The 25,695-nt window shown below is 31.8% G+C and overlaps 3 long non-coding RNA genes across 3 annotated transcripts; all 3 read left to right on the forward strand.

Moving 5' to 3' along the window:
- The first annotated feature begins 4,040 nt into the window (after positions 1 to 4,040).
- Positions 4,041 to 7,610, forward strand: LOC124357858. Its single transcript, XR_006921996.1, has 2 exons — positions 4,041 to 4,281; positions 7,393 to 7,610. It is a non-coding gene; the product is annotated as an uncharacterized LOC124357858 (long non-coding RNA).
- Positions 7,611 to 11,927: 4,317 nt separating this feature from the next.
- LOC124357855 lies at positions 11,928 to 18,703 on the forward strand. The gene is made up of 3 exons (XR_006921994.1): positions 11,928 to 12,134; positions 16,664 to 16,769; positions 18,583 to 18,703. It is a non-coding gene; the product is annotated as an uncharacterized LOC124357855 (long non-coding RNA).
- Positions 18,704 to 21,894: 3,191 nt separating this feature from the next.
- On the forward strand, positions 21,895 to 25,207 carry LOC124357860. Its single transcript, XR_006921998.1, has 2 exons — positions 21,895 to 22,746; positions 24,845 to 25,207. It is a non-coding gene; the product is annotated as an uncharacterized LOC124357860 (long non-coding RNA).
- The last annotated feature ends 488 nt before the right edge of the window (positions 25,208 to 25,695 follow it).

Raw genomic sequence — 25,695 nt, forward strand, 5'->3', positions numbered from 1 at the left:
TGGCTTGTTTCATTATATTTACAGTTCAATAAACAATGGTTTCTTTATAAATATAATATACAATTAATTTCCTATACAATAATCCTTCTTATTTCATAAAAGGTATATAATAAGTGTATATATTACTTGAGATGCACTTGAGTACGCCTTTAAAATAATCCACTCTTAAGATACGATAGAGTGCAATAATCGACAACAATAACCTTTAAAGGGTTACTCCGTATAGAAGATTATAATGTTGTTTAATATCGTAAACTAAAATAAATGAATATCGTATAGTGCTACTTAAAGTGGGCATATAAACAAACAAAGACTCCACTTTTCTACTCCTCTCAACGTCTCCCAGTTGGTTGCTCAATCACCCTCCCTACCGATATCACAACTTACTCCCCTCTAGTTGGCGACAACCGTCTGCCTACCTCTCTCACTCTTAACTTGCTCGCTTGCTGCTAATGACTCGCACTCTTCTAGTTGTTGAACGTCTTGTATTCCTCCCTCCCTACCTCTCTCCCTCTCTCTCTCTCACACACACAAACACACGCACACACATAACGAGTCTAGTTACAGATGTTAAAGGAGTCTCTCTTTCCTTCCTCCTCATACAAGCAACTCTTCTTCCTCTACAACTGTCTACCCTTTGCCCCTCTTAATTTGTACCTCCACAAGTTTCTGACCGCTCGTACCTTATCCTTTTCCTCACATGGTTTGTTTCTCTATATTTTTCGGCAATTTACTTTCCTTCTCTTACGTGATGCTTCATTTTACCGTCCTTGTCCCTTCCGCTTGATATACCTATATTTTCTCTCTCCAGTTTTCGACACCCTTGTAATATTGCTATTGTATTTTAGACCCGCAAATATAAATTGATTTATTACGCAAATGAAATATTAACAAGAAATTTCAAATTTAATTGAAATAATCATATAAACAGCTGTTACAAAATACATGATCACATCACATCAATTCGCTGAGCGCCAGCGAAGCCTAATATTCGAGGGGGGTGAACAACTTCGACTTGTAAGCCTGTTCATCTCTTCGCACCATATCTCGAGCACTAACTGGCCTATCTTAAAAATTTGCATAAGGTTCGCTTTTTGTAAGGCAACATCGAGGTCGATGGCGGTACATGCCATTCCATAGGATTGGGCTGAGCATTAGTGAACATTGACATCAATGAGAAAATCGACAAACTTTGTACAATCATTTTAAAGCTCGAGGGAGGCGGTAGTAAAGCGTCCAATTATGAGCCGAGTTTACTCTTGCAAGAAGTGAGCACTGACGTAACCAGCGTCAGATAGTAGTACACGACAAATGTCGGTCGGTTGTACACGAGAATTGGAGAGCAGTGTTGGACAGTAAAACAATTTAGCATACACAGATCCTGCAGTTGTTTGCCGGACACTGAGATAAAATTGCTAAGATGTTACTGTCATGTGTACGTAGTTTTTTAATTGAATATCGTAACTTCTAGCGTAATTTTACCACTGATGAAATATGGTATTGTTCCTCTTCCCGAGAATTTTGGATTTAATTGAACACTTCAATAAATAGATTTTTAAACGGTTTTAATCCTACTCCAATTTTTCAGTTTGTGCTATCAAAATAAAAATCTGAGAAGGCTCATGAAGACAGAAAAATCGTATCTCACATCTCATCATTTTGGAAACTATTCAATTTAAACTCCCCTCTCCCCTTACGCGAGCTTGATTTAATGTCAGAATCACTGTTTTCGCAAAATGTTACGATTGCTTTGAGAATCCAACAATACAGTAGTTTGTTTTGTACTTGTATACTTTACAACATGTACGTCACACCATATGACCTTCACTAAGGTTGCATGCAAAATTTCTAGATTATATCAGATACTATTTTCGAGATGTCATGCGGACAGATATACAGACATACGGCAAATAGAAATTAAAGTTTTACATCTCTCGGGATACAACAGATATGTTGTGTCATCCTACTGAGTGTAGGCTTCAATAACGTTCAGCCAATTCCATGGTTGGTTATGCTCCAACATGAAACTTATTGTTGTCCATGTAGAAATAAAGCTCAATGCATAAATTAAAGTGCACAGATAAAATTATTCTAAAGATATCTTGCCACGTGATAGATTATTATTTTTGTTAAGTGAGAAAGGTTAGTAGTGTTAGTTCACCCATAGCACAATTTTTAAAGAGTGCGCTGAAATCAAGTCTTGTCACCGGCTTTCAACATTTACTTTCCACTATATTATTTTTCTTTTTACTGTGCAAATAAGCTGCATATGTTAATATGTCACATCATAAAATATCACATGATTGCAATCAGCTTATTTAAAACTTTATTTATTTTCATATTTTCTCGTTGCCATCATAGGTAAATCCCGTGGATTGACATGCATCACTATGGAATTCAGTGTTACCTACACAGAAAAGAAGCATACAAAAATTCCTTAAGTCTATAAATCAGTTCGTTTACAAGGATATTGTGCAAACGGACAGGTAGACAGAAATTACATTTTTCCAGCACTGAGCAATAAAACAGTTTTTCTAAAGTTCTCACGTTTTCATAACAGTTAGATTCTCATCCCACTACTATGTTTGCACCCACTACAAACAGCTTTAATTTTTACACAAGTTTCCTACGATAGTCCATAACCTCAGCCTAAATATGAATGTTTGTTAGTTAAGGTTTGAGGCCTACACCAACTTATCACAATTTAAATGCATAGGTATTTAAATTTGTGACTTCTATAGTGTTAACTATGAAATGTTAAGACGTAAGATATATTTTCGGAAATTATCATGGTCTCAGTTACAAGAGAAGAATGTTCCTCGAAATCTAATCAAAGTAATATTGTAAATGAAAATCTTTAAGACACACTTTCTTTGGCAGTCCGCACAATGCGAATAAAAGCTGTGAACACAAAAGTTACTGAAGGCTGTAGAACAATCAATGGGAGTGGACAATAAGACGTTTAATGGCTGCAAATTATTCGGACAAACAAATGATTGTCTGCAGGATTAGATCGCTCTATTGTGCTCGCGATTACTTCGTGGGCGTTCGATTGTCTGCTTGATATTTCCAATCGGATGAGAATCTAACTGTTATGAAAACGTGAGAACTTTAGAAAAACTTTTTTATTACTCAAGTGCTGGAAAAATGTAATTTCTTTCTGTCTACCTGCCTCTGCACGATATCTCGAAAACGAACTGATTTATAGACTTATGGAATTTTTGTATGCTTCTTTTCTGTGTTGGTAACACTGAATTCCATAGTGATGCATGTCAATGCACGGGATTTACCTATGATGGCAACGAGAAAATATGAAAATAAATAAAGTTTTAAATAAGCTGATTGCTATCATGTCATATTTTATGACGTTACATATTAACATATGCAGCTTATTTGCACAGTAAAAAGAAAAATAATAGAGTGGAAAGTAAATCTTGAAAGCCGGTGACAAGACTTGATTTCAGCGCACTCTTTAAAAATTTTGCTATGGGTGAACTAACACTACTAACCTTTCTCACTTAACAAAAATATCAATCTATCACGTGGCAAGATATCTTTAGAATAATTTTATCTGTGCACTTTAATTTATGCATTACGCTTTATTTCTACATGGACAAGAATAAGTTTCATGTTGGAGCATGACCAACCATGGAATTGGCTGAACGTTATTGAAGCCTACAGTCAGTAGGCTGACACGATATATCTGTTCTCTGCCAAGAGATGTAAAAATTTAATTTCTATTTGACGTATGTCTGTATATCTGTCCGCATGACATCTCGAGAATAGTATCTGATATAATCTTGAAATTTTGCATGCAACATTAGTGAAGGTCATATAGTGTGACGTACATATTGTAAAGTATACAAGTACAAAACAAACTACTGTTGGGTACTCTAAGCAATCGTAAAAAATGGCGAAAACAATAATTCTGTCATTACATCAAGCTCGGATTGTGTAGCCTAGCTTAGTAAAGCAGTTTACGACAGTAATTTAATGGCAAATAAATGATAACAGCAATTTCACGTCTATTTCCAAAGCATACAAATAATTTTACAAGGCATGAAATTATCCGTGATCATTTTGAAGATTAGTTATTGTTCCACTGTGAAGATAGAACTACGGATTATAACGTTTGCAAGATTTTATGTTCATCCCATTTTGATGAGGTATCTCAAGGGAACCGATGGTTCTACAATGTTTGTGATCGGGGTGTTTTTAATATTGTTACTTCTTGAAGTTGGTTTATGCGATGATCAGTTTTGCAATGAAGTGTTCAAACCTGTAAGTACAAAGTAATTTAAAACTGCTAATCCTATCTGCAGACAGTTAGAAAGGTATGGTTAATTTGATCCTAATTACTGAACACTTCAATTTCGTTTAATCTTTCTTCTGAAAATTATTCAATCAAAACAAAATAACCATTTATGAAAGTGATATTTTTAAGTTCATCTTAAGTTTTGTACAACACCGCGCCATCAAAACGTGTTTTAAAATAGACTTATATCCTATAGAACATACATTGTTAAAAATTAGGGATGATAACTAAAAACTTAGCGTCCATTTTGGTACGATTTATTTCAATAATTCAAGGTAAACCTTTTACCATTTTCAGCAGTTACATAATAATTTGAGCTTGTCTATGAAGCATTACAGAAATGTTTTTACTGCATCAAAATCAAGCTGTACAGCTTAAGGCTTAAAGTTAAAAATTACGTGTTTGTATATAACGTTAAGTATAGCATTCTTAACAATATTGAAGGACATACGCACGGTTGTGTTTTACTGTTGATCGTAGTTGGGTCATATACTATAAAAAATTTAACACACAAATAAAATATAAAAATATATTTTATTTACTGACAACAATTTAGGATGTAGCATATTGTGTCATATTTTTTGTTTTGTGTACATGCGCGTTGGTAGCAAATATAAGTGACGTTAAAATTGATCAACGATTTCAATAAAATTAAAAAAATAAATGTTTTGCAAAAGATTTAGTAATTCAACGTTTAACATTGTACGGTTTTAAGATACTTTCGGTTAATTTCTTCGAAACTTTACATATATGCTATGAAAAGTCTGTATTAAACTCGAATAGATGAGCACCATGAAGAGGTCAGTCACGACTACTCCCAGTTGATGCTCATTTACTCGTATTATTGATGGAGTCAGTAGCGTGTCCAGGTTTTAGTTTTGAGAACATCCAAACCCATCAAATTATGGTGAATGCAAGTAGGCGAATACGTCTTCGTCACCTTTAGAAAAATACAGCTTGAAGCTACGTCCCTGCCTCTCGATCAATGTGGACATTTTGATCTTTAAAACTAAACATGCGAAAAATGTACATTATAACATAGTGATTATTTTATATGCACCATTAACCCTTTACAGAAGATTTTAATATTTTTGCTGAAACTGTTTGGGGAAGCTCGGCTCCCTGGCCCTCTCACTAAACACGCCGTTGAATGGAGTTATTACAAGTTATTATATAGTGTTATTACAAATTTTTGAACAATTAAACATGAGTAGTATTCGTGAACAATCTATCGAGTCATTTTTGGGAGTTCAAGTGGCGGAGCTGTCAATCAGTAGTCATGAATCAATTAATCATGCGACTTCTACGATACCAATCTTCAAATCATTCACGCAGCAACAATTGTAACTTACTTGTGATGAGATACTGTAAGGAAATGACTCGCAAAAATGGCGATATAGATGAATGTTTAAAACTCGTTCAATAAAAACTATTTTCTTCCATAACATGTCTTAGATGGAACATATCTCACTCTTTAAAAAAGGTTTTGTTTTCATTTTTATAAATCTCCTCAACCTCATTAAACCGATACAACGTATTTTCGTTAGAACGTAGTGAAATATATTAGGTTTTATAATATTTATCATCGTTATACGTTACAAAATATATGACACAGCGTTTCGTGGCCTGAAATCCATCCTCTTATTCAGGTGGGAAGATAATTAGTACCTTTATAAAAAAGAAAATTTTTTGTTTTCTTTTTTTTATGTACTAGTTGTTTTAAAGCTTGACGAAGAGTGTAAATTTCAATCGACGAATCTTTGTGTTATACTTTTTGTAACATATAACGGTGGGAAATGTTACTACCCTTTCAAACCTAACATCGACAATAACAATTAATTAATAAAGTTCTTTATTGGAACAAGAGGGACCTATGTACCGAACTTTAAATCTCTATAGGATCTTTTCATCAAGATTTACCGCACATAAAGGCTTACATACTTACGTACGGGCTGCCATTTGAACGTTTGAACCAAAAACTACAGTTCCTCCTTGGACCAAAAGGAATGTATTTAAATTTTCAAATTCCTATGATCTTTCTGTTAACATTTGTCGCACATAGAGACGGATGGAGCAGCAGGGATAGTTTTTTGCATCCAAATCCAAACCCTAATGACATAACCGACCTCACTTAGCCACAAGCACGCCTTATTGCATTAGCCTTCGTGTGCTTTTTGTGTTTGTTGATGACACGGTAGAGGTCTTGCCTCCTTTAGATTTAGCTAAATTAACAAAATTTTACTTAATGTTGAAGCATATTGAATTATTAGTTTACTTTCTCTGCGTAAAAATGTGTTATTAGAACAAAATAGGAAAAGCGAAGGTTACAAAAATTTAACGATACATTCTATTTATAATCTACTCAAGGCACATTTTTTTTTTAAATATCTGAAATCATGAGATGCCACAGCTTTGATTGTATTACTAAAACCTTGTTCATGTGTTTGCCTTGATTACTAAGTATTTGTGATGCTTTACCTGTTTATAAATTTAGTATTACTACAAAATAGAAAAAAGCGAAGGTCACAAACATTTTAACCATACATTCTCTTTAGAATCTGTTGAAAGCATATGTATATACGTAAACATTGTTCACGTGTTTACTTTGATTATATAAGTATTTGTGCACATCTTAAATGTTTAAGGAATAATATAGTAATAATAACTAATAAAAGTTCTGCACAAAAGTGTCCGTTACGGTTAAACATTTCCTGACTCAAGTTGGATTTCTACACAGAGACCGAAATAGTTCAGGAATTTAAGTATGTAAGCTATGTTTTGACCGGTGTGAAAAGGAAACTTTGATGAAAGCCATGAAAATGGCCGAGAAATTTGATACTTTCTTTTCCTTTAAGTAAGATTTTTATAGAGAATAAAATCCCATAAAAATAAGTACGAATTGCACACTTAGCTAACTAATAAAATAATTCAACATTCGAACATTTAAACAGTATTAAATTCATATTGTGATAAATCTGTATACATGCTACATGTTCATTTTAATTTGTTAGTATTTTAAAACACTCTAATTATATAACATATTACAATATTACTGTATTTTAGGAGTATTTTTTCAGTGCGCAGTTGGTACCTGTTGCAAGGGTCTCCGGTGTGGACGTATTGGCAGCCAATTCATCAAAGTTTGCATCGTCGATTTAGCCCAAAGAAGACTGATTAGCAAATGGCACTGGAGAAAATGACGCTTGTAAGAAAAATAACTGAGTGATATTGTGGCATATATACTTATTTATTAACCCATATATTTGTATAAGTTAATACAGTTTTGTTACCCACATTTCATTTTACAGTTATTAAGGTTCCTCGTTACATGGTAGTGCGTTTGCTGTTTAATGGGAGTACTTATCGTTACTCAGTATAGACCAGCAATGAACTCATAGAGTAACGTATTATATCGTGATAGTATAAAGTTATCACTAGTACCGATACAGGCAAAGAGAACTATTTTTGTTTGAATCTACAACGTTGTAAAAGTATCATTTCTCGACACGCAGAGTTACCAAGTCGTAGAATCATTTCCATATCAACATAGAATCACATTCCATGGACTTTGATAATTCATGTTCTTTCATGCATACTGAGTAGATCCTGCGATCTATACAGGGTGTAACAAAACTCTCTACACAAACTGTAGGATATTGTTACATGGACCAGGAGAAACTAACGATTTGAGACTACAAAAAATAATAGTGCAAAATTCTAGTTTTTTTATCTCAACTTGTTTTTTGAAATTATTATTAAAAAAACTGATAAAGACAGACAGACGGTTAACGAAAAGTGATATACTATATAATAAAGGTTTTAATTCGTCTTGGTTCATGAAACAATAACCTAAAGTTTATGTAGAGAGTTTTCTTCCACTCTGCATATTCTATGAAGGCACCCGGATGTCCATTTCGCCAAGCTATTATGAGTTTTCTGTGAGTCCTTATGGTAATGTTGCCTTGTCTGCAAATCTTTTGACTTCTGAACACAGATTGGAGTGATAAAACAGTGTACTTGCCTGACGCCCGCCAACAAGCTTAAGGAACTTCCACAGGATTGATTGATGCGTCTTCTGACAAAAGAATTTAGGTGATCAGACTGATCATAACACCCTTGTCGCACAGAATCATTGAGACAGTTTTAACAGAACAGACCAATTTCATTATTAAAATAAACATTACAATAACTATTGTCTAATAATAATAAAACTCATCAAATACTTTGATGTATTTGGTGAGTGCATCACACAACATTACAAATGGATGCATTTAGGATTATGCATCTAAATGGATATATATTTAAAAGTAAAAGATTAATCTGCAATACTTAAATTTTTTGGCCATGATAAATGCCAATGTAATGTTAGGAGACATTCTTTTGTCATTTTAAAAATAATTTGACATGATAGAATATTCAGTTTTTTCAAAATGTGTAAATGGCATCACTTCATTTTGCTATATATACGTATTTGAAACCATGAGGGAAATAGAAATAGAAAACAAAATGGATAATATCGTATTAGGTCTTATCTTTGTGTTGATAAAAGAACAGGGAAATTATATGAGGGAACTGATTGTTGTGAACAGCTGGAATTTACCGATTGGTATTAAAGTGGCTGAGTCGCTCGGGTGGGAGGGGGGAGGGAGGGTTGTATTCCACAAGAAAGTATATTTCTTAAATTTATTAACTAATAGCATCGAAATATTATCCAATCAGTTTTACTTATTTGGCATTATTTTTTATTCATATCCTGGGAATAATGTAGCTGGATTGGAACGTTGATTTTTCGATGAGTAAAACATATTACTTGACTAGTGATAATAATCGACGAAATTTTGTCTTATTTCCAAATTAAGTTTAGATTCTCCGACATTATTAAGAAAGATCTGATTTTCCAAACTTCAACAGTTTTGAATTGTAGTAAGGAAAATAATTAATTATAACTGACTAAAACATAAACTACTTCAAATCCTACCTCAAATGTACTACTTACCAATCGTTACAAAACAGAAGGGGAAACAAGATCTGACAGTACCTTTAAAAAACTTTTCTTTGGATGAGGGTTACGGAAGAATTGAGGTGCTCGAAAAATATCTGTCTCTCTGTACGCACGATAATTCGGAAACAAACTGACCGACAATCTTAAAAGTTTTGCATGAAACTTTATTTGGATACAGGCAAGACTAATTTTCATGATGAAGCATGTCACTTCAACGGATTTGGCTGAGCACTAGAAAAAAGTTTACATTTTATAAATAATTTTGACATTTATGCTGCAATATGTAACATACTACGTTCGTTTTATTAAGCTATATTTGGAGTAAGTAAAAATGTAGACCTCCAAAAATATTTATATCTACTGAATTTACTAAAACCCCAGCGCTGAATTCACCTCTGAAGTCATATCAGTAACTCTAATTCCATTCTTAGACTTATACTCAAAACACAAGATAAATGTGTTTGTAGTTAAGAATCCATCGTAACCCTACACATGGTGGTGGCTTTATAGCCAATAGATCCCATGATGTATTATTACACATTTTCATCGTTTATAAAATCATATTAATATTGTTATTTAACTTGATTGTGTTTAACTTCTTTGTGATTTAGTATTTTCGGAAAAAAATTACATTTATTATTGCAATGGAGATATAAATCTACAAATTTTTGTCGATTATAGTAATATGAGTTTTATTTCTTATACCATATGGCATAATTCTAATATTGGATAGTACGATGAATTAACGCTTCTTTTTCACGTGCTGAGTTTAAAACACACTACCGGCATTCGTGTGGTATCTTTGAGGCAAATGGTCTGTATCAGCCACGAAATCAAATTCCTGCGAGCTGTATCCAAGGATTTCGAGATTTCGAGTTTACCAACTTGCATGATCATCAATATGTTGTTAAAGGCAAGTATTTCAGGAGATGTATTTGGGAACTTTTCAGGACTATAAGACTATGTTTTGTTTTTAAGACCGTCCAATTTATTAACTCAGTCGGCGTTTTCTCAGACGTGTCAGTTCATAATATCACAGAGTGTTACAATAAATTATTTCATCTCTGAAGGCCTTATTCTTAATCTTAATTTATTTACTGGTATCTGTACTTCGGTAAATCCTTGAACAATAAAATGCAAAAATGTAATTCATTGATGATTACTCTCCAGGTATTGAATAAAATAATGATATTATATTTCAGATGTTAGGAAAGATTAGTTGAGACCTCAGATCGGAAGCTCGTAGAAACCAGATGGTCACAAAGTCTAAGGACCTTCCTACGCATAAGATAACGGTAACAACCTATAGACTGGATTCAAAGTATCGAGGTTTCCAAGAAGGTTGGGCAATACCAAAAGGTGGAGGTTCCTATGAAATTGTTTATCCAGAAAACTAGGTACCAGGTAAACAGTTTTCCGAAAAGAGTGTGGAGGCTCCTAAAGGCTACGCTGTTTCATACTCTGGTTAGTCCTAGAGGTCTACGGAACCAGACATATAATTCCACGTCAGTATCTCCTACGGCAAGAGAAGTTATAGGAATCAATAGTTCCAAAAAGTAGGAATAGAAAGAGCTTAGTGCTACTGGACTCTGAGGGTTTATTGATGCCAGGTGGGTCCTACCACTGGAAGCGTCCAGAACTACATAAATAGGACTTTCAGACATCTTTAGTTGTGATACGCGAATTTACGATTCCCTTTTAGTTAAACTAGGATAAGAATCTGACAAAACAACCATTGAATTTATTCATAAAAACAGAACCTTTACGCTTGTTGCCAAAAGTATTAAGGGTATGTAAGGTTAATGGTAACGGTACCCTCTCGAGATTCCAGGAGAAGGAATAGCCAACACTATATCTTAGTCATGCCATCGTGGAGAAACGGAAGACTATCTTTGTTCCAACATCTTTCAATCAAAGCAGATAAGACACTACACCCTCATGTTTAGTCTAGCAACAACCTTTAGCACTAAGGAACCTCTACAAACTCCAATAGCCACCCTTCGTAGTAAACTAGAACTATCAAACAACCCTTTCACGCTAATATCTCCACATTTGCAGTTAGTAATGCATCGTTTCTGGATATACATTGAGATTACCCAGATTTAAGAGGCACGTCGGCTTTTGATGAACTACCCAGTGTAGGTTCAACTAGGCAGTACCTATAAATGAGCCAGAAGTGCACCATGTCACTAGCAAAAAACTGGGGATCATGTGATGAAAACCAATCGTAGTATGGAGTAGTTCCCAGACAGGATGCTTATAAATTAGTCGAAGTAGTAAAAAGGATTGAAATTATTGTGTTGTGGGATACATTTTGATACTGTTGATGTTAAATTTGGTAAACCCAATGATTAATCTTGACTTATTTCTGAAATTATGAAGCTTAGAAATGTCATGTTGTAGGATTCACCGTAAAAAAACCTTTGCAACAGTAAATGAGTAAACAGTGTTGCTAGTTAGTCAATCTTGCCTTTATGGCGTATATGAAACTGATTTTACACGCTAATCAAATACCGCATTGTGTACGTCTAGGATAAGTGCGTATAAATTCTTTAAAAATCAATTTGAAATGTTTTCATTGTTAGTAGAGGTAGTCAAACAGGTAATCTGGTAATCAATGGAAATTAATTTGCGTGAAACCAGAGATAAGAATTGTAGCATTCAAGCTGCGTCGTTGTGTTGAGAACGTACCAGAACACATTACACAGTGCAGATAGATTGTACCAGATCAAGATGAGGCTGATGTGGCTCACTGCGCTTCTCCTGATAGCGGCTACTTCGTTAGTGGCAGGGCGTTGTGGCACTTTAAATTATTTTGTGAGTATTTAAAGTTCATATTTCGTAGTTGTAAAAATAGAATAAAATTACAACTAAGGGAAGCAAATTTCTTGAATAGCAAAATATTAAAATGCTTTAATTGTTTATAACTTTACAATTATATTATATGGAATGAATCTTAATCAAGAACAAGTTGCAAATATGTGAGTCCAACATCTATTAAAATATCTAGGTAGGTGAGAAGGCGGTTAGCTAAGGCGAACAGGTGTCTACTCTCTGGCCATATAAATTCACTTCTTTTCTAATATATTTACTTATTTATTTATATTATATTATTTATTTATATTATACTATTTATTTATTCTTAATATATTTAGGGCAATAATTCAATTTACCTTGTTTCCTCAATTAATAAAATATCTATGAATGTAGGTATCGGAAACCAACTTCTAAAAAAATTCCACTCCCCACCTGTGTAACCCACTTCCGGTCTAAAGTATTTATGGTGGTATGTTTTAGTTTTTTTTGTATCCGAACCAAGAAAACATATGCATTCTTATGCTTCAGAATACTAATTTGGTCATAAAACATATACTTTCAACGCCTTAAGCCACTTTCTACATAAAGAGAATAGTGGCAACCCCTTTCATACAGCATTTTATAATAATCGTTATACAGTAGTTCGGCACAACATATCATATTTGTACGCTTTAGTCTTGGATAAAATGGCTTGTTGAGGTATGTTAGTTGCTATTCCTATGATTTTTCTCTTAAAAGGGGGATCCGTGCCAGAAGATTTGTTTAATACTTTTTTGCTGTCCCTTCTACCTTTATTAGAAGTTATTTAAAAAAATGACGAAAGCTTTTTAACCGCCGATGGAATAATTTTTCATACATATTACTATTTTTGTTTCCTAATTATAGATGTTATGCCAAAATCTGTTATGCTTGCTATTAAGCAAATATTTAGAGATTGGGCTGATCCTGAGTTTTTTTAAAAAATGTATAAAGGGCAAAAAACAAAACCCAAAAGAATAATTAAACACGATTTGGTCTGTAATACACAAAAGGGTTTTAGCTATTACACCAATGCTGAATTATGGCACATATTTACCTATAAGCATATTTAAAAATGGCGTGATAAGTAGAGTTGCAAATAATGGATGAGTTTAAACTTTCTTCGGGTACACATTTGGTTGCCGCAATGATAACCTTGAGAATAAGCAACTCAAGGAATCCGAATTAACTGCAAGTGAGCTTGAGACAGAAAGGCAAAGACATAGAAAGAAAGAGAGTTAGAGGACAAATTTGAGCAGATAACACAGATGTTACCAAGTGTACTATATGTTAGTTAATTGAATTCTTCAATCACCTTTTTCTGAAAATTATATTTTCCAACTTTCATATAAGTTTTCTCTGCACTAATGACAGACATATTTATGGAATTTTCACTTATTGACTACTAATCACTAACACAAGGCTTTTGTAATATTTTCACTATTGACCTTATAAAAAAATGTATAGTGTAAAAACCTGAAAATTATGACAAAGTTTTGAAAAATGGACTCCACTTTTGTCACTGTAAAAAATTCATATACGTGACAAGACTGCCAACTAATTTCGACTACCTTATATGCGAACATTCACAACTTTGTTTATTAAGATGGGGTTTACAACAGTGTTTAAATATTATTTCAAATGCGTTAGGTGTTTGTAATTCGTCACTGCATTCCACTACTATCTGTATATTTCAGTTAAGAGTATCAACTGCAGTTTAGTGCCATCTATATTTGGATTATGTAACATAAGTAGAATCATTATTATTTCTCTGAATTCTAAAATATTTCTGGAAAATTTTACAAGCTTCTCCTTAATAAAAAACTTCCACGACATCAACAAATGTAAAAAAGGAATTAGCCAAATTGATAACATAATATTAATAAACTTTTAACACTTTTAAACTTTTATTTTTCTTACTATGTACATTTTGGAATCATTGATTCCATCTTCAGGTACAAAATAAGGTTAAGTTAATTATAAAAATAAATAATTAAAATCAATTTGTCATGTGTTTTTTACTACCTTAGTGGCTAAATTTGTTGTATTTCATTTTATGTGAGATCATTGTATATTGTTTAAAAGTCTATCGAATAATAAATTTTTTGTTAGAAAATCTTTGTCATTTAATAATATATTATGATTAATTTTGGCACTTTTGTAAATTTCAAAATGTTCTAAAGTAGATAATAAGCGACTTTTTTTGCTTGTGTGTAAAATTTCAAGATTGTTTTCGATGTTAGTGTATGTATGGCCGGTGTTATTTAAATGGTCTGCATATTTTGAATTTGATGATGTTTTCAATGCTTTTATGTGTTCATTAAATCTAATTTTGAATGATCGGCCGGTTTGTCCAATATAGTGGGATTGACAATCGTTGCAATTTAATTTGTATACTCCACTATTGTTGAATTTTAAATTTTGATTTTGGTTTGTTGAATTGCTTTTGTTTTTGATTAAAAGTCCAATGTTGTTCGATGTTTTGAATGCCAATTGATATCTTGTTTATAAAATGATTTGTTAATTTTGTGACAATGTTTACCAAGGTAGTTTGATTGAATGTATTTGATATCTCTTTCTTCTTGTTTTCTTTCTTTTTGTAGTTCTTCAATAATATATCAATCATGCTTGGTTATAACATGATTATACAACATGAAGGATTACCAATGGGATGACTACTATCCGGATTATTGGCTGATATATTCCTTGACAACATAGAAGACAAATTCATACTAAGCGATAAAAACAAACATCTAACACAAATAATTTATTATTACAGATACGTTGATGATATAATATGTCTATTCAAAGGAAATGAAAGACAAATAGACATGTTCAAAAACTACTTAAACCAAATCCATCATAAACTAAATTCCAGTGAAATTGAAGAAAATAGTGCAATAAACTACCTTGATTTGACTATAAACAAGATCAACAAAAAGCACAATTTCAAAATTTACAGAAAACCGACATACACAGATTTAGTTATTCCTTCCTCATCGAATCACCCATATCACCAAAAAATGGCTGCATTCAAATCAATGATCGACAGATTACACAAAATTCTAATGACAACTGAAGATTTTTATAAAGAATTAAACATTATTAAATACATAGCCCAAAATAATGGATATAAACCAAGCATGATTGATATATTATTGAAGAACTACAAAAAGAAAGAAAACAAGAAGAAAGAAGAAAGAGATATCAAATACATTCAATCAAACTACCTTGGTAAACATTGTCACAAAATTAACAAATCATTTTATAAACAAGGATATCAATTGGCATTCAAAACATCGAACAACATTGTACTTTTAATCAAAAACAAAAGCAATTCAACAAACCAAAATCAAAATTTAAAATTCAACATTAGTGGAGTATACAAATTAAATTGCAACGATTGTCAATCCCACTATATTGGACAAACCGGCCGATCATTCAAAATTAGATTTAATGAACACATAAAAGCATTGAAAACATCATCAAATTCAAAATATGCAGACCATTTAAATAACACCGGCCATACATACACTAACATCGAAAACAATCTTGAAATTTTACACACAAGCAAAAAAAGTCGCTTATTATCTACTGTAGAACATTTTGAAATTTACAAAAGTGCCAAAATTAATCATAATATATTATTAAATGACAAAGATTTTCTAACAAAAAATTTATTATTCGATAGACTTTTAAACAATATACAATGATCTCACATAAAATGAAATACAACAAATTTAGCCACCAAGGTAGTAAAAAACACATGACAAATTGATTTTCATTATTTATTTTTATAAATAACTAAACCTTATTTTGTACCTGAAGATGGAATCAATGATTCCGAAATGTACATAGTAAGAAAAATAAAAGTTTAAAAGTGTTAAAAGTTTATTAATATTATGTTATTTATTATAAAACACTTTTCGAGGCTACATCTCTAACATAGCCAAATTGATCAAGCATGCGTTTAGATTAACGCTATAATACTACCCTATTTATATACATTTAAGTTATTTTTTAACTGTGAGTAATTATTGTTACTAGAAACTCGGTAACTTACTATGTAAATATTCAAGTGGGTATAGTATTGTATCTTAATAATATAGGTAGTATCTTTTGAGAAAATCTAACAGATTTGTTTTTTCTAAATAAATTTTGTTATTAAACATACTTCTAAATCAGTACACCACGTTAAACAGACGTTTTAATACAACCCTAACACAAACACCTGTATAGTGTTATTGACTATTACATTAAGTCAATTCTCATTGCTTCCATTGATCTCATCATTTCATGAAACAGCTGTAGTGATAATTGACCTAGCTGTAACCTCACTTTTATATATCCTAAAATTGACAATATATTTAAAATGTAATCAAAATTGTAACGAATAATTGTCACAAATTGTAAAAATCTTTAAAATACGACACCATATCAAACGTCTGTACTTTCATGTTAATTTCATCATCATCCAAGTAGGCGTGTAACGTAATTGTGTTGTGTTGTAGTGCGGTCCAAATCGACCTCCTTGTTGCATGGGATTCCGTTGCATAAAAGCGGGAAAGTACCACTTCTGCGTGGACATGTGGGATGTCCGGTAACTTAGACTGTCTGGTAAGTTTGGATTACATGCCATTGCAGATTTTGGAACTTGATAATTAGGACTAATACATGTGCCAAGCTGGACACAATGATATGTGTTGGAGTGTTACGCGTACGATTTTGGGTGTCGATGACGGCAACCTAGAAAATTCAGGGTTCTTTTAGGTAAGCCTAAAAATAGACTAGTGGAATGAAATGGCTTTTACCACTTTTTAGTGGACAAGCTTGAATGGTGTTCTTTGAGCGTTGAATCTCTTACCAAAAAGTTGTTACTTGTATGTTTTAATCCTTGTAACACTTGAGCAATCACAAAAGCGGTTTTACTTCGCGACCCTAAAAGTCTAAATTGTGGTATCGGGATCTTATATTTCCTGCAATACATACGGAAAAAAGCGATTACATACAAAGAAATTTAAATGTGAATGAATTATATAATAGGTGTTGTTACTCACCATTCACAAAATCCTATCTATTTCGTCTGAATTCTGTTCCTGGGGAAAGTGGATGGACTATTTGTACACGATGTGAAACTGTAAAGTAAGTAGAATAAAGCCATAAAATTTAAGCGGTAAAATATGGACTCAGCTTTACTTCAATGCGCTACTTTGGTATTATTCGGAGATCACTATTTTTGGAAAAATTCTTCTAAACGGGGACCTAAAACACTCCATTATTACAAAGAACAGACTTCATTTGACTTATTTTGAAAATTACACGTCGTTATGACGATCTGATCTTGATTCTGCCTCACAAAAGGAAGCGATGTCAGCGAGAAGGAGGCCACTGTATCCTTATAGAAGGATATTTCAGAATTTTTATGGGACATGTCAAAGCAACGGTTTATTGTAAGGGAATTAGTGGTTTTACCGAAGCAATCTTTTGGACAATGTTTGCAGATCGAGTGATAGATAACGTTGTTTGGATTATAGTTAATATTGCTTTAATTTAATATTCTTTATTAGTTAAACTACCAATGAGTGATACAGAGTCTACCATTACTTAAAATTCTTTCTACTTTTACCATTTAGAGGGTTCATAAATTTTAAGTTGTTTGTTAAGTCTACTCTCTGGAGTAATCTATCATCTTTCAAAATACTCACTTTTTAATTAGTCAAATTAAGTTTTAGATGGTTTAGAAAATATAATTAGAGATTCTTCTGAACTTTCGAGAATATGAAAAGCTCCTTTGAGGGTTTAGTTTATTTTTTGTGGAACTGGAAAACATTGTGTAATACTTTAGGAGTCATAACGTCATATGAATCTATATTATTATTTAGAGAGTTAGTTTGTTGCAAGAGAGAGACTTAGAAAAAACGTTAAACTTGTATTGGATGGCAACTAGTGTATTTTAATATTGAATTTTGTGACTTTGATGTCAATAATCCCGTTATAAAACAGTTGTTTTCAAATATAACAACTAAACCCAGGACAGTTACTAATATGAATACATTTTTCGTATAAAATATGCATTGAAGTTATTAAAATCGAGTGAGAAGTGTTGTAGCGTGTTCAAGCCATGTTCTTAATTAAGTTTATAAATCTAGTAATTTCATTATCACGCATTTCAATTAGAAACTGGATATATAATATGAAAAATATCTAAGGTCTATTTCAGGTTACCGACCTCATATCCAATACTTCACACCATGCAGCCACTAGCAATCCCAATGCTATAAAAACTGTGTGGCAACAATGTAACAGACCGCACGGCCACCATCTCTCTTCACAGTAACTGTTCGACCTTTCCTTTACTAATCCATTAAATAAATGTAATTCTCCTGCGGTTATTATCTGACACTTGACTTGCTGTCTTGGTATGTTTCAGCTTTGCCACTCAGGATTCATTAGAGCTACGCAAATAGATCTTCCACACCTTTTTCTTTATAGCATGCAATTGAATAAAACTAGTTATCTCGCAATAATTAACATTAAAAATATTAAAATCGTAATGTATTTTATTTACCAACATCCTAAATAAACTTAGTAGCATTACACTATGCCTCAACTTAGTTCAAGCTAAAGCAACAATACAAAGGTTTTTTTAAGTAATAAATATTGATTTTCAGTTTCAATCATTATCATTTCAATCATACAACCACTATAAGTGACATCATAAAAAATAACCTTTTTCTAAATGTAATACGTAATATATAATTTATGTTAACGTTTTTCACTCATACTAATCTAGCTAGAAAAGTACAAATCAGCTCATGTATTATTTATTAGCAATTAAGTATTATTTAGATATTAGAACAAGACTTAATATTTCATGTTAATCAAGGAAAAACGCCTAACAACTAAATCTGGTGCTTCATCACATCACTTCAACGTTACAGCGTAAAACACGTTCGAAAATATAATAAGGTAATAAAAAGATATAACGGTTTATGAATGATCCGACAGTACGTAAAGAATAAGTTATTGTACAAATGGACTCTCAGACGGAAGAATTGCTCTTTGACCTTGAGACCCTAAAAGTGATTGATTTTTCCCGTGCCTAAGAGAAACCTATATACCAAGTTTCCAAGTGTTGAGAGAATGTTGTAACACAGTCGTGCCCATGATGAGCCTCTGTCACAATGTTGATGTAGTCGACGTGCATAAGTTTGTTTGTATTAAGTTAAAAATACCGTTTATAAGTAGGAAAAAGAGCAGGAAACTAGGTGTGATCCCTGAGAAACTCCTGATAACACATTAAAAGGGAGGATAGTGTAATTTTGAAAATTTGCCGTCATGATAAGTTAAATAGTATAACACTACGTTACGAGAATTGAAATATATTCTCTACTTAAGATATAAAAATTTTTAATGTATAATAAAGAGTCAGATCCTACTATTCATTCAATTCATCCATCGTAAAAAGCAAACCTTAAACCAAGAACTTTAACAGGAATTGAAATACTCCTTGATACACTATGAAATCATAAATCCTACACAAATAAGGATACCGTAAAACAGATTACGCACTTTTATCTAATAATGTAGCAGTTCAAAATTGTGCCACTAAAATCCATTCCCATTAGAAAACCAGAAATTTTAGTTATCGGACTTCTTAGTGGTCGCCGTTGTCGCTGTAGCTACTATAATTTGCACCCTTACAGATCCCACATTAGACATCATTATAATTTCTAACACCAGTAGAGTTCTGTAGGCTTTTATCCAGACTTTTCTTTCAATCTTTTTAGATCAGAGTAAAGACAATATGGGTTCAAAATTTAGTCAAAATAAGCACATTTATAGAAGTTTGTTATAAAAAAATAATACATAAATGCTGTAACTTTAAAAAAATATACTTTCAGAGATAAATTATTAAAACCGGTACTAACATTCGTGCCACTGCTTGTTATCATAAGTAAGAATGTTTATATTTTTATTTATCGTCGACTAGAATAGCCTCACTTAGTTTTATATCTAAACCACAAATAAAGAGTGCAATTCCAACTTTTCTGTTGAAAACTATTAAGTTTACATCCGTGATGATGACTAAAATATTTGTTGTCGATTTATTGCGCTTTCTGTGTAAAATTAATTGATAAAACTATTTCACATTGAGATTTTATTTTATCACATTCACGAGCAGTTTTTGTTCGACGATATCAGCCAAAAACTGAGTCAATTCTCCAATTGAACGATAAGCAGCTTCATCTTGCGAAATTTTTCAGTAATTGGGTTTATTTCATTGCTTGGCAGTAGGGATCTACTTAAATATCAGTTAATATAAACAAATGTGAATCGTAGAAAAATGCAGTGTCTTTTTTGTCTGACCTTTACAAATATGAAATTAAAAATTAATTAAAAGTTATAAATGACAATTACTATATCAATGTAATTTATTATTTTTATGATTAGTGAATGGAATACACATGATATTTACGTAAATAAATAATTGATTTTTAAACTTTTTTCTCTATGTGAAGTTACAAACATAGAAAATGACGCAGTTAAATAATTTACGTATGAAAATTATCGATAAAAGTAGCCACAACCGATGTAACAAGCCACCATAATACATATTTTAATTATATACGGTGCATATTAAATACGGTCTGCTCTACTGTGTGGTTCTAGCCAGTAATAAATTATGCTAATGGTCATATTCGCGGGTATTCCAGCTATGTTATATCGTATAGGAGAGTTTATACTTCTCTGTCGTTTCTAGTTTGAAATAAAAAAAATATAAGTAGATTTAAAAACTCCTGTTTGTGTCACTATTTATTTAGTAAAACTTTACATGCTTTTGCATGTTGTAATTAATTTGTACATATTTAAGGTGGATGGTAATTTTTGAAACCAACATTTGAATGTTATAGATCATTCTTTTTTTATTTATTCCCATATTTTGTAATATTTTGGGGCCATTTCGAAGAAATTACGGTAAAAACTAAAGTAAACTCGAATTTTCAGCCCAACTTTGAAATAAGTATTTGGAATGGGGCTTCAAAAAAGGAGAAGATCTCCTTTAACATCTCTGCGTCGGTCACACTAGAATTTCAAACAGCCGTTTCCTTCCATTCCATGTTCTAGTTAAAAGATTTTTTATTTAAAAAAGAAACCACAGTTTCTCTAAAACTACAAAAAAAATCATAAATACCTATGAAATACAAGATAAAATATACCAGTTATGTCAGTGGTTACGATAAATAAAAAAACAATGTTAAAGTATTGTGCAATTATGTATGCTTTTGTAATCAGACCACTGAAATGGTAAAGAGCTGAATAACATAAAAAATGCTGCCTAACGTTGATTAAGATAAAAATACGAGTAATATCTAGAATAGATACTGAAGGTAAAACGTAATTTTAAATCCAAAAATTCCCTCAAACAATATAAAAAATCATATCGTTGGTCAAATATAAAATGTATTACACACAGAATACATGTTATTAAATATGAATAGTCAGTAAAAATATTGCCATTATTAATTACTCAAAGAATGTTTTCTTAACGAAAAAATTAAATACATACGAATGTAAACGGAACGAAAACTTGTAAATCATATACACGTTATAAGTAGAAAAAGTTCAACAATTCAATATGGTACGCATAATAATATGTATTATCAAAAAATATACCTCCAAATATTTTGGAATTTCACTCAAAGAACTATGTTTGACATAAAATTTAAAACTTGGAAGTGTTATCAAAGGACCTGCTGACACAAATGCGATTTTCGTTCGGCTGATTAAATTCTTACGAACATTTTTTTGAACATCCCTTAAATATCTAAAAAATTTCTTTGCGGAATTACTTACGTAGGGCGAAAAATGTTAAAGAAGAGTGGACACTTTTGCTTTAAAACAGAGTACGAGTAGTATTTCAAGAAAAATCGCATTGCTTGCTTATTCAGTACACATATGCTCTCGGGTCCTATATTAAGCTAGACAAATTAAATAGCATTAATGACTTATTTACTGCAAAAACTATTTAAAAAAGGATTATTATATTTGTATCATGTGTTTTTCATGTTCCTTTGTTGTAGAGTAAAAAGCAAGAGTAGATACATTTATTCATATCAGTCCATAAATTGGTCTACAACTAATAATAAATTCATTGATTTATAAGTCATAAAAATATGGCAATAGCTTTAGTAAAGTTATTACTTTTATATAATTAGCCTCGCCACATAAATCATGTTTGGCTTATCGCATTAAGCAAACGAACAATCGTTATTCAGCCAATCATGTTCTAAAAATAACATTCATTTTCCACGCTAGAATAATTCCTTAATTAACTTCTATTGTGTACGTTCAGAAGCGAATACTCTTTAATTGTTCGAAATCAAGGCGTTAAGGCTATATAAGTCGCGATTAATTAGCGTGCAGTGATAAACGCCTTTGCGTGCAAGGTATATCTTTGTGTTGATCACTTGTCTGGGGAGCTTCAACACCAAAGCACACCAGATGGAGGTGAGCTTGGTGTGGTTCACTGCAATTCTACTTCTGGACTTCGTATCTGCCTCTTCCTCGCTTCCGGTGTGGTGCTGTATTTGTAAGTACTTAGTTTTTAAGAAGTAGAGTGAGTTCGTGTCATAGTTTTGAATTGAATAAAATTAAAATTCGTACCCTTTGGCTTTCCACACTGTTACAATATGATTTCAAATCGCTTTAAAAAATCAAGAATTTCTATTTAAAACAGTTTATTAGTTTAAAATTAGTTTTTTATAAAATGAAGGCCTATTTGCAAACAATTTAAAATATTTCAGTGAGGCCAGATCAACCTAATTAAATAAAATAACTATTTTTCCAATTACATGAATTTTAAGACCTGGGCTTACTTTTACAATCGAGATATTAAACCGCTATTTAAAATCGATAATGGTACCTTAAAATTTTAACTCATAATTAAATCTTGAATACGCCTTTTTCACACAATTTGAAAGTGATTAGTGAGGCGATTTTAACATGATTAAAGTGAAATAATAATATTAAAAACTTTTAAAAAATTGTTATAAAAAATAGAAAGTTTAAAAAGTGTTAAAAGGTTCTTAATAATTATATACATAGTTATTAAAAAAATTTTCACGGATATAGATATTTTTATGGAATGCTTTTCAACTAGAAAAATACGGATATTATATTTAGATGTGGAATATTAAAGTTATTATTTAGAATTATTTAGCTTAATTAAAAGACATAACAATACATTTTCAAACACAATTCGATATATTTTACAAAACTATTTTATGAAAAGAAAGGAATAATAAATAAAATTACTTTTATTGTAAATATAATAATTTTAAAATTACAAACTCCAACGCAGTTTACTAAGGAACAGCCTAGCTGAAAAATTATCCATGTTTGTAATAAATAAAAACCATTATTTTTCCATCCTTCATTTGGTTTTTATTCATAATCTCATATTGTAAAAGAATAATAATTGTCAAATTAAATATCAAACCTTAAATTTATTATGCCTGACTACATATTTAAATGGAATTTAGTAAAATAAGATCGTAGTTTTAGACGTTTATGATATATTTACTGAGTGAAAAAATGTTTCGCGTCTAACAGCTTAAATTTTTACATAGATATGTGTCCCTTCTTATGCAGTTAACAAAAAATACTTTTGACTAAAATATGAGCCTAAAAATTTTTCAGGAAAACATCGAGAAATATAACAAACTTAATTTTGATTTTAAATTAAACATTTTGATAGTTAAGCCTTGAAAAAGCGTACAGCTATATAAAGCGCTATAAATAATTAATCATAGCTTCATATACTAATTACGTAATTTTAATTACTTGAAGAATCATAATTTATTTTGGTTTCACGTTAAAATTAAACTGCTCTGAAAATAGTGGCCTTCAATACGTTACGCAAGTGTTTGGTCAATGAAAGTTTCTACTAGACTATCAGTAGAATTTCTAGTGATGGGGAAATCCAATGACAAATAAAAGGGGTGTAACACATTGGCAACAAATTTCCAAATACTCCACTGTGTTACGTAGGTCTATCGGGGAGGGTGTGTTTTAGTATGGGAGTTCATATTAAAAGTAATATTATTTATTAAATCATACAAAATAATAGCATACAACATACATAGCATATAAACATACATTCAGTAATTTCATATGAAAATGCCTCATATAGACTACAACTGACGAAAGAGGCAGAGACCAGAAATCAGTGTTTTCTTGAGATAACGTTTTCAAGTAATTTCCACTTAGCATGCTTCTCAGTCAACAATAGGAATCACCACCTCTGCAGCAGCACCACTCAACCAGAACAACGTCGCTTATACTCGGTTATCCTTTTACCCTCAGCCTTCAATATTTTTATAGATAAAAAAATACATGAACAATGTAAAAGAAGTTAAATATTTATATGAAAAAAGACAATTTGACCTAGATATCTGATATCCAAACTGTATTTTGTTTTGAAGATTGTCGTGCTGTGTAAAATTGTGCTATATTATATAGAGTAAAAGAGGTTTTAAAAATAATTCAATAACATTTAAAAATGATCTAAAAGTTTTTAACATGTTTAAGATTGTTTAATTATAGCAAAATAAATTAATAAGTGTCATGTCAGTGATGTTATCTCATTCTAAAAGAGATTAACTTTTCATTGTTTCTTATTTTTTCAGTTCGATCAACATGGTTTATTTACTGCTTGGAGCGTCGTGGTTAGCGGTAATCAATCTGGGAGATCTGGCTTTGCAATGCCCAACGAGATTTGCAAAGGAAGATGTGTTTGCTGAAGATGGAGATAATGAGTTTAGAGATAATTACAGTAAAAACTCCCAAAGTACCAATTACCTTCCACCGAAAACAACGAAGCGGTCACTACGAGGAGAAGAAGCAGTATTGCAGTAGACCATACCAGTCTCGTCTATGTCTGGCGTTCTTTGGTGTTGAAGCTCTTCTAACAAGTGTTCAACACAAAGATATACCTTGCACACAACGACATTTATCACAGAAAATAATAAAAAAATTGCTTTCACACACAATATCTTCTATAAATTATTTGATGAAAATACACAAGCCCTTAATTTAAATATACAGAATTTAATTAAAGAATGTTATTAGCGTAGATAAACAATGCCACGAATGAAATTAATGTTTGTGCTTCATAATTACAAGTCATTATTATGCGCATTATAGGTAATATTCTTTTTACCAAAGATGTTAGCGGATGGTGACTCAAGAGCTGCCTAATGTACTGGTGTTGTTATGAGGTAATATCAGAGATTATGACGGCTGGGATCAGGAACCTCCTGATTTTACATTTCGTGTCACCTCTTCCCCGAACTGGGCACTAGTAGCGTTTGTATTTTCACACTTTGCTGTGGTGTGCAATTCTTGTTCCGTTTATAATGAATCATGGCTCTTGCCTTTTTTTCGCCTTCTTTAAAACAGTGTACGCTGAGGATCAATTTTAAAAAATATTTGGTTTTATTCAAATGTTTAGTTGTAAAGTAATATTCTCTAAATCTTC

The sequence above is a fragment of the Homalodisca vitripennis genome, chromosome 3, assembly GCF_021130785.1.
Source record: "Homalodisca vitripennis isolate AUS2020 chromosome 3, UT_GWSS_2.1, whole genome shotgun sequence".
Lineage (NCBI taxonomy): Eukaryota > Metazoa > Arthropoda > Insecta > Hemiptera > Cicadellidae > Homalodisca > Homalodisca vitripennis.